We start from the raw sequence: 11,964 nt of genomic DNA on the forward strand, positions 1-11,964 counted from the left end.
ACTCCTATCTCTTGGGGGAAAGCTTTTACATGGCTAGTTGACCTCAAGAAAATCAGCTTCACTCCAATAGCTCATCAAATGAATTTGATCTCATTCTCCTGTAACGGGCATTATCATCTTTCTATCACATATCAGAGTCCTAAATAATGTCCTTCAAAACTGTTCATTGCTTAACACAGGTACACATTGAAAAACTATGTCACTATTTTAAAAAATGGAGTAGATTAATATGTATTAGTGGAGAAATAGACTTTATAGATATTGAATGTTGACAATTAGAGTATGTTCTATGTACAGCATTATTTATAACCATGCGTATTGTTTTGGCTTTGCTTTCCTGTATGTGGAAACTTGAACCTCAACAAGTGTGGTAGGCAAGCAGTCTACTACCAAGCTTTATTCCCAACTCTATGGACTGCTTTTAAAAGAACAAAACTTTCTGAAGAATGAAAAGGCATTGGTTAAATATGTTTTCTTGGACAAAGGATAAATGAGGGCTAATAAAAGATTTACTGCACTGCAATGCACTAAGTGTTATATAAATAATTTTTACATACCTTTGACTTTTCAATAATGGATAAAAAGTTTCTCCTCTCCTGTAAAAATATAAAACTTCAAATCAAATTTTACCACAATTAGAAATTTGCTTAGCTTCTCAAATGGCTGAGAGTACTAGAAGGCCTTGATAAGGCCACTAGGTTGCTATTAAAAGACAGAGTTTGTTTTTACCCTTTTTAGCTAAATTTTTAATTATGTTAATTTTTAATGAAAATGTTTCGTCGTACAATATATTGATCCTGTTTTCCCTTCCTCAACTCCTTCCAAATCCTTTACATCTCTTTACCACTCTACTTCATTCTCCCCCTCTCTCCCTCCCTCACTCACTTTTTCTCCCTCTCTCCCTCTCTCTTTCTCTCTCTCTTTCCCTGCTTGCATCCTACCCTTCCCCATCTCTCAATTTTCAAAAACAAAATAATCATAAATAAACAAACAAACAATGGAGTTCATTCTGTGTTGGCCACTTACTCCTGATCATAAAGCCTGTCTTGTGGTTGATATACCTAAACATTTCTCCTATTGGAGAAAACTGATTTTACCTTTCCCACCAGGTTCATTCCCTGTTCTGGACTTTTGTCTCATTTGAACCTATAGTGGTCTTGTGCATGTTGTCACAGATACTGTGGGTTCATATGTGTATAATTTTTGTTATGTCTGGAAGACATTGCCTCCTTGTAGACATCCACTACCTCTGGCTATGGAAATCTTTCTAACTCCTTTCAAAAGAAATTGCTGAGCCTTGAGGAAAGGGTTTTAATAAAGGTATCCCATTTAGGACTGAATGTTCCAATGTCTTTCAAGTTCTGAACATTATCCAGTTGTGGATCTTCAAGTTAATCATCATCTACTACAGAATAAAAATGTATAATAAAACTTTAAGACACTGAAAAAAGAAATTGAGGAAGATAGAAAGACTTCCCATGTCACTGATTGCAAATACTGCAAAAAATTATCATTCTACCAATTCTACCAATAGAGTCTACATATTTAGTGCATGACCTATCAATATTTTGACACAATTCTTCACAGGAAATGAAAGGACAACTTTTACTTAATATAGAGACAAACACAAAACAAAAACAAAAGCACCAACCAGGAGAGCTAAAATAATACTGAATAATAAAAGAACTGCTGGATCTGTAACCATCACAAATTTTAAGTTGTATTACAGAGCTATGCTAATAAAAATAGTACAGAAGTAGCATGAAAACAGACATTGATGAGTGGAATAGAATTGGAAACTACCCAAACACCAAGAGACATCATTTTTGAGGCATAGTGAAAAAAAAAACACCAAAGAAAAGAAAACATCTTCAACAAATGGTGCTGCTCATAACTGGATAGCTACATATAGAAGAATGAAAAAAAATTCATATCTATCATCCTGGGAAAAACTCAATTCCAAATGGATTAAAAACCTTACCATAATATCACATACTCTGAACTGGTAAGAAAAGAAAATAGGGAATAAACTTGACCTCCATGGCATAGGAAAGGATGTTCTGAACAATATACTGATAGCAAGACAAGCAATTACTAAGTTGCACTATACAGCCCACTAAAGTTTCTCTACAACAAAGGATACCATCATTTGAGGATACCATCATTTAAGCAAAGAGACAGCTTACAAAAAGGGAAGGACAGTATCTTTACTAATTATATAAGGCTTAGTACTTAGAACATATAAAGAATTCTATAATATCAAGAAAGTAACATAATTTAAAAAGGAATATAGAACTAAACAGAGAGTCTGAGTCCTTAGCAACAACAAATAGCTAAGAAACATTTAAAACATGTTCAACAGTTTTAGTGGAAAAACATAGTAATACTACCTTGAGATTTCACCTTGCCCCAGCCAGAATGACCCGATGTTTTGTAAAAAAACAAACTTTAATAGACTATCATTGAAGAAAATAAAGAAAAAAAACACACATATCATGTTTGATTTTCTATAACATAGTAACAAGGTAAAATTTACCACATCTTATAAGACAAAATTAATTTTTAAATTTTATTATTGCTATTTGTTAGTACATGTATGTATATAGCCCGTGAGGTCAGTTGGGCATGTGTGTATGTAGGGGGGGGGTTCCCCTGGTACTTAGTTATAGGCAGGAGTGAACTACTTGATGTGGCTACTGAAAATCAAACTCTGGCCCTCTGCAAGAGAAGTGCACTATCTTAACTGCTGAATATCACTCTAGCACAGCCTCAGTTATTTTTAATAATTTATTCTGTTACAAAAATTATCTTACTACTATCGATTCAAAAATGTAACACTCGTAGCACAGTGTAAAATATCTAGCATTCACTAAGTTGTAGTGCTGAGCAAACATTGAAAATGGAAGTTTAGGTACTTAGAGATATTCAAAACTCATGATAGCAAGATCATAACAGCCAAGTAATCTGAGCATTTTCTGATACAGGAAGCTTGCTACTGAAGTCATCCATGTTGATATCTATATAGTAAAAAATGCCTTAACAGTACTGGTTAGGAAATGATGCTGATGAATAAGAAAACAGAACAAACAGAATAGAAATCATAACAGAATAACAGAAGAACAGAACAGAAAACAGAACAACAGAAGAACAGAACAGAACAGAAAACAGAATGAAACGGAACAGAACAGAGAACAGAAAAGAGAAGAGAAGAGAAGAGAAGAGAAAAGAACAGAACAGAAAACAGAACACATCAGAAAAGAACAGAACAACAGAACAGAACAGAACAGAACAGAAAAGAACAGAAAAGAACAGAACAGAATAACATGCTAGCCATTCACAGTATCATGTGTCTATCATTCTACCACCCTAGAGATTAAAGCCAACAACTGTCAAGTATTTGAAGTTTACCTAGCCTACACATAAAGTGAATTCCAGGTATATTAGGCTACAAAACAACAACAACAACAACAACAACAACAAACCACTTTACAGTAAGCCCTGTGATCTGTACATTAGAAACAACATTGGTTATTTTTTTCTCTGCTTCACACTGTTTATGGGAAATCATTGGGAATTGGGGAGCCGACATTTATCTTGAAAGAGCCAGATTGTTAATTTTGTAGATGCTAGGGCGCACAGATAGTTTTGTTGCATATTTGGCCTTTTAAATATTGCTTTGAAATATCTTAAAATTGTATGGCAATCTTATGCTATTTTTATTGTAATCACTCTTTAGAACTATCTGAAATCTGGAAGGGCAATACTTCCAGAAGTTCTTCTATTATTCAAGATTGTTTTGTGATCTTGTGTGTGTGTGTGTGTGTGTGTGTGTTTCTATATGAAGCTAAAGATTGTTTTTTCAATTTCTGTGAAGAATTGTGTTGAAATCTTTATGTGGAAGGCATTGAATCGGTATATTGCTTTTGGTGAAATGGGTACTTTTATAATTTGATCTTACTGACACATCAACAAGGTAGACTCCCACCTTCTGATATCTTTTTCAATATCCTTAAGCTGCTATTATATAAATCTTTCACTTGTTTGAAAGAATTATCCCAAGATATTTTTTTCATGCTATTATGAAAAGTAATTCCCTGATGTCTCCCTGATATTTGTCATTTGCAGAGAGGAAGTCAATGCCTATGAACTCACAGAAACTGTTACATCATTCCCAGGACCAGAGTAGTTCAAATCTGAAAATTCCCAACTCTGGGAAGTGGGTGTAAACACAAAATCCCACCCCTAGGGAAGAAGCCATTTACAATTGATGCCTTTCTGCAAAAGTAAAGCCAGTTTTTTCTACTGGCAGACCATTGCATATATCAACCACTCTTTAGAAGCAGCCTCATGTATACTAATAGTTGCCAATACAAAACAGATCCTAGTTTTGCTACTGTTTTTGTAGAGTTTGTTTCATTTTGCTATATTTCTTTTTTATCTTATTAGTTTTTTCATTAGTGTGTTTGGATTATCATTTTGGTTTTCTTTTCAGTTTGGCATGAAGTAGGGTACGTAGGAGGCGATAAGGTTCTGGGAGGAGTTGAGGAAAGGGAAAGAATATAATCAAAATATATAGTATGGGATATTTGAAAATAACAAAATTCTTAGGCAAATGGATGGAGCTAGAGAACATCATACTAAGTGAGGTAACCCAGACTCAAAAGGTGAATCATGTTATGTACTCACTAATAAGTGGATATTAACCTAGAAAACTGGAATACCCAAAACATAATCCACACATCAAATGAGCTACAAGAAGAAAGGAGGAGTGGCCCCTTGTTCTGGAAAGACTCAGTGAAGCAGTATTCGGCAAAACCAGAACGGGGAAGTGGGAAGGGGTGGGTGGGAGGACAGGGGAAGAGAAAGGGGCTTATGGGACTTTCGGGGAGTGGGGGGCTAGAAAAGGGGAAATCATTTGAAATGTAAATAAAAAATTATATCGAATTAAAAAAAAGAAAAAAAGTAGAACAAGGAAATAAATAGGTAAGGAAAAAAAGAAAATAACAAAATTAAAAAGAAAATATATAAAAATAACAATTCTGATCTGGCCTTTGGAACTGGTAGCTGCCATCAAGAAAGTAATATTTCCAGAGTGTATGAGGAGTACCAAGGAGAAAAGTCTTTCTAAACACAACAGGCCCTTCCCACATATAAACTCACAGGATGGATCAGCATGCGTTGGGTCCACTCAGATATATACCAGATGGAGCCCTGGGTCTGAAGAATGTGTACACATTCCTTAATCCCTAACCCAGGAGCTATCCTCAGTTGATAATCTCTTGCAAATGAAAATTTAGTTTTCTCCAAGGAAGTGTCACTGGGCAAACAAAGTGCTCTGATGGGTGGTCTATGCCAAGTGGTAGATGGCCAACAGAAAACAAATTCGACAGGTTTGTTAAGCTTCTCTGGAGATTCCTGTCTCATAAGAGCACATAAGAACTTTTTCAGTTCTCTTCTTTTCTTTTTTTAATTTTATAATTTCTCAATGTTTTGTTTTATTTTTATTTATTATCTGTATTAGGGCCCATATGTCCTTTGTCTATACATTATTGTTTCTGTTGTGTTTTTATAAAATTCCCAAGTATGAAAATGAGTGGGTCTCTGCTTCTACTTCTGTTTCTTGTGCCTTTTCCTACATTCTTTTCCTTCTGTTTCTTTGTCTTGTCCTGTTTAGATGTGTTTCTTTTTGTTTTGTTTTGTTTTCTTTTCTTTTCTTTTTATCTATGTTTGTATCTAATGAGAAAAAGAAAGGAGTGGATCCAAATGGAGGGGAGATAGAGAGGAACTGGGAGGAAGAGAGGGAGGGGAAATAGTAATGAGCATATATTGTGAAAGAAAAAAAGATATTTTCAATGAAATAAAAAATTAAGAGAGACAGGCAACATCAGGTAAACAGAGATATCCCGAGTTTAACATTGCCCGGGACACAACCCTAGAGGCTTCTGCCTGCACCCAAGGCCTAGGCAGCTCTACAGGCTGTCTGTGTGCCAGGCCTGTCCTGGGCCCTTTGCCCTGCAGAGTGATCAGCACTTGGAAATGGTCCCTGAAGCATCTGCCATCTTCACTCCTGGACGGACCAGACAAGCAACACCAGGTACACAAATACAATCCAAGTATAACATTGCTTGGGGCAAGGCACACCAGGACTCCAATGGTACCCAAGAGTAGAGCAGCCCTTCACAATCTGAGGACTAGGGGAAACCCAGTGATCCAGAGGTGCAGAAATAGCCTTACAGGCTCACAGGAGGTTCAAGCACCAGCCAATGACAACAGGACCAACTAACCCCAGAGATAACCAGCTGGCAAAAGGCAAAGGTAGGAACGTTACTAACAGAAATAAAGGCAATATGGCAGCATCCAAACCAAATTCTCTGACAACAGCAAGTACTGGATACTCCAACACACCAAAAAAAAAAAAAAAAATCTGGATTTAAAATCACATATCATGATGATATTAGAGGATCTCAAGAAGGACATAAATAAATCTCTTAAAGAAATATAGGAGAACATGAATCAAAAGGTAGAAGCCCTTGCAAAGGAAACACAAAAATATTTAAAGAAAATCAGGAGAATATGGGTCAACAGATAGAAGCCAATAAAGAAGAAGTGCAAAAATCACTTAAGAAATACAGGAGAACTTGGGTCAACAGGCAGAAGCCATGAAAGAAGAAACACAAAAAATCTCTTAAAGAATTACAGGAAAACACAAACAAACAAGTGAGCAAAACCATCCAGGACCTAAAAACAGAAGTAGAAACAACTAAGAAATCACAAAAGGAGACAACTTTGGAGATAGAAAACCTTGGGAAGAAACCAGTAGTCATAGATGCAAATATCAACAACAGAATACAAGAGATAGAAGAAAGAATCTCAGATGCCAAAGATACCATAGAAAGCATGGACTCAATAGTCAAAGAAAATGCAAAATGCAAAAACTTGTAACCCAAAACATCCAGGAAATAAATCCAAGACACAATGAGAAGACTAAACCTAAGGATTATAGGTATGGATGAGAGTGAAGATTTACAACTTAAAGAGCCAGCAAATATCTTCAACAAAATTCTGGAAGAAAAGGTCCATAACCTAAAGAGAGAGATTCCTATGAACATACAAGAAGCCTACATAACTCCAAACAGACTGGACCAGAACAGAAATACCTCCTGTCACATAATAATCAAAACCCCAAATGTACTAAACAAAGAAAGAATATTAAGGTCAGTAAGAGAAAAAGACAAAGTAACATATAAAGGAAGACCTATCAGAATTATACCAGACTTCTCACCAGAGACCATGAAAGCTAGAAGATCCTGGGCAGATCTCATGCAGACTCTAAGAGAACAAAAATGCCAGCCAAGACTACTATACCCAGAAAAACTCTCAATCATCAGAGATGGAGAAACCAAGATATTCCATGATAAAACCAAATTTACACAGTATCTTTCCACAAACCCAGTCCTACAAAGGATAAGAGGTGGAAAACACCAATACAAGGAGGGAAACTACACCCTGGAAAAAGCAAGAGAGTAACCCAAAAAGAACCCAAAAGAAGATACCCACTCAAATATAAAAATAACAGGAAGTAATAATCACTATTCCTTAATATCTCTTAATAACAATGGAATCAATTCCCCAATAAAAAGCCATAGACTAACAGACTGGATATGTAAATAGGACCCTACATTTTGCTGAATACAGGAAACAAACCTCAGTGTCAAAGACAAACACTACCTTAGAGTAAAATGCTAGAAAACAATTTTATAAGCAAATGGTCTCAAGAAACAAGCCAGAGTAGCCATTCTAATATCAGATAAAACTGATTTTCAACCTAAAGTCATCAAAAGAGACATGGAAGGACACTTCTTACTGGTCAAAGAAAAAAATCCACCAAGAAGAACTCTCAATTCTGAACGTCTATGCTCCGAATGCAAGAGCACCCTCATTCGTATAAGAAACTTTACTAAAGCTCAAACACACATTGCACCTAACACAATAATTGTGGGTGACTTCAATGCCCCACTCTCCTCAATGGACAGATCAGTAAAACAGAAACTAAAAAAGGATACAATGAAACTAATTGAAGTTTTAGACCAATTAGATTTAACAGATGTATATAGAACTTTATATCCTAAAGCAAAACAATATACTATACCTTTTTCGCAGCAGCTCATGGTACCTTCTCCAAAATCGACCATATAATTGGTCACCAACACAAACCACAACAGATAAAAGAAGATCGAAGTAATCCCATGCCTCCTATCAGATCACTATGGAGTAAGAGTGGTCTACAACAGCAACAAAAACAACCGAAAGTCCACATACATAGGGAAGCAGGACAATACTCTACTTAATGATACCTTGGTCAAGGAAGAAATAATGAAAGAAATCAAAGACTTTTTAGAATTTAATGAAAATGAAGGCACAACATACCCAAATTTATGAGATACAATGAAGGGCGTGCTAAGAAGAAAACTCATAGCCCTGAGTGCCTCCAAAAAGAAACTGGAGAGAGCATACACTAGCAGCTTAACAACACACCTGAAAGCCCTGGAACAAAAAAAGCTATTTCACCCAGGAGGAGTAGAAGGCAGGAAATCATCAAACTCAGGGCCGAAATCAATCAAGTAGAAACAAAGAGAACCATACAAAGAATCAACAAAACCAGGAGCTGGTTCTTTGAGAAAATCAACAAGATAGATAAACCCAAGGCCAGACTAAACAGAGGGCACAGAGATAGTCTCCAAATTAACAAAATTAGAAGTGAAAAAGGGGATATAACAACAGAAACTGAGGAAATTTAAAAATCATCACACCCTACTACAAATCCTATACTCAACACAACTTGAAAATCTGGAGGAAATGGACAATTTCCTAGACAGATACCAAATACCAAAATTAAATCAGGATCAAATAGATCATCCAAACAGTTCCATAGCCCCTAAAGAAATGGAAGGAGTTATTGAAAGCACAGGACCACATGGTTCTAGTGCAGAATTCTATCAGACTTTCAAAGAAGACCTAGCACTAATATTCTTCAAACTATTCCACAAAATAAAAACAGAAGGAATACTACCCAACTCGTTCTATGAAGCCACAATTACACTAATACCAAAACCACACAAAGATCCAACAAAGAAAATGACCTTCAAACCAATTTCTGTTATGAATATCGATGCAAAAATACTCAATGAAATTTTTGCCAACTGAATCCAAGAACACATCAAAACAATCATTCACCATGATCAAGTAGGCTTCATCCCAGAGATGCAGGGATAGTTCAATATATGGAAATCCGTCAATGCAATCAACTACATAAACAAACTCAAAGAAAAAAAAACACATGGTCATTTCATTAGATGCTGAAAAAACATTTGACAAAATTCAGCATCTTTTCATGCTAAAAGTCTTGGAAAGAACAGGAATTCATGGCCCATACCCAAACATAGTAAAAGCAAGTTGCAGCAAACTGGTAGCCAACATCAAACTAAATGGAAAGAATCTTGAAGCAATCCCACTAAAATCAGGGACTAGACAAGGCTGCCCTCTCTCTCCATATCTTTTCAATATAGTACTTGAAGTCCTAGCTAGAGCAATTAGACAACATAAGGAGGTCAAGGGGATACAAATTGGAAAGGAAGAAGTCAAACTATCACTATTCGCAGATGATATGATAGTATACTTAAGTGACCCAAAAACCTCCACCAGAGAACTCCTACAGCTGAAAAACAACTTCAACAAAGTGGCTGATTATAAAATCAACTCAAGCAAATCAGTAGCCTTCCTATAAGCAAAGGATAAACAGGCTGAGAAAGAAATTAGGGAAATGACACCCTTCACAATAGCCACAAACAATATAAAGTATCTTGGTGTGACTCTGACCAAAGAAGTGAAAGATCTGTATGACAAGAACTTCAGGTCTCTGAAGAAGGAAATTAAAGAAGACCTCAGAAAATGGAAAAAATTGTCCATGCTCATGTATTGGCAGGATTAATATAGTAAAAAAAAAATGGCTATCTTGCCAAAAACAATATACAGATTTAATGCAATCCCCATCAAAATGTCAACTCAGTTCTTTATAGAGTTAGAAAGAGCAATTCTCAAATTCATCTGGGAAAAAAAAAAAAACCCATGATAGCGAAAACTATTTTTAACAGTAAAAGAACTTCTGGGAGAATCAGTACCCCGGACCTCAAGCAGTATTACAGAGCAATAGTGTTAAAAACTGCATGGTATTGGTGCAGTGACAGGCAGGTAGATCAATGGAATAGAATTGAAGACCCAGAAATGAACCCGCACACCTATGGTCTCTTGATCTTCGACAAAGGAGGTAAAGCAATCCAATGGAAAAAAAAAGATAGCCTTTTCATTAAATGGTGCTGGTTCAACTGAAGGTCAGCATGCAGAAGAATTCAAATAGACCCATTCTTGTCTCCTGGTACTAAGCTCAACTCCGAGGGGATCAAGGACCTCCACATAACCATACACACTGAAACAAATAGAAAAGGAACTGGGGAAGACCCCTGAGGACATGGGCACAGGGGAAATGTTCCTGAACAGAACAGCAATAGCTTATGCTCTAAGATCAAGAATTGACAAAGGGGCCCTCAAAAAATTACAAAGGTTCTGTAAGGCAAAGGACACTGTCAAAAGGAGAAAATGGCAACCAACAAATTGGGAAAAGATCTTCACCAATCCTACATCTGACAGAGGGCTAATATCCAATATATACAAAGAACTCAAGAAGTTAGACTCCAGAGAGCCAAATAGCCCTATTAAAATGGGGTACATGGCTAAACAAAGAATTTTCACCTGAAGAATTTCAAATGGCTGAGAAGCACCTTAAGAAATGTTCAACACCATTAGTCATTAGGGAAATGCAAATCAAAACAACCCTGAAATTTCCCCTCACACCAGTCAAAATGGCTAAGATTAAAAACTCAGGAGACAGCAGGTGTTGGCAAGGATGTGGAGAAAGAGGAACACTCTTCCACTGCTGTTGGGATTACAAGCTGATACAACCACTCTGGAAATTAGTCTGGCTGTTCCTCCGAAAACTGGACATGACACTTCCAGAGGACCCTGTTATAACACTCCTGGGCATATACCCAGAGGATTCCCCAGCATGCAATAAGGACACATGCTCCACTATGTTCATAGCAGCCTTATTTATAATAGCCAGAAGCTTGAAAGAACCTAGATGTCTCTCAATAGAGGAATGGATACAGAAAATGTGGTATATTTATACAATGGAATACCACTCAGCAATTAAAACAATGAATTCATGAAATTCTCAGGCAAATGGTTGGAATTGGAGAACATCATCCTAAGTGAGGTAAGTCATTCACAAAAGAACACACATGGAATGCAGTCACTGATAAGTTGATACTAGCCCAGAAGCTCTGAATACCCAAGACACAATTAGCATATCAAATACTTTCAAAAAAAAAAAAAGGAAGGAGAGGGCCTTGGTCCTGGAAAGGCTTGATGCAGCAATGCAGGTCATTACCAGGACAGAGAAGTGGGAGAGGATGATTGGGGAATGGGCAGAGGGAAGAGGGCTTATGGGACTTATGGGGAGGGGCAAAACAGCAAAGGGGAAATCATTTGGAATATAAACAAAGAATGTAGAAAATAAAAAAAAAATTAAGAAAAGATACGGACTCACTAGAGATTATCTTTATTTCTGCCCTGGGCTTCTTAGCTGGGTGAAAAACTAGTCTTTCACTGTCTCCAAAAGAAAAGTCCCAAGAGTATCCATCCCATTAAATAGAATGCTGTGAAGGTAGCTCCAGCAGTCACAAACTATTCCCCACCACAGTATTCATAAAAAGACCAAGGGAAATTCAAAGCAGGAAAAACTCATCTTGTTTTTGTTATGACTACTGATGTTTGTTTGTTTTATCTTTTTGTATTTTTACTTTTTGTTTTGTTTTATCTTGTTTTCCCTTTTCTGGAAACTAGATTATT

The sequence above is a fragment of the Apodemus sylvaticus genome, chromosome 3, assembly GCF_947179515.1.
Source record: "Apodemus sylvaticus chromosome 3, mApoSyl1.1, whole genome shotgun sequence".
In the NCBI taxonomy this organism is placed as follows: domain Eukaryota; kingdom Metazoa; phylum Chordata; class Mammalia; order Rodentia; family Muridae; genus Apodemus; species Apodemus sylvaticus.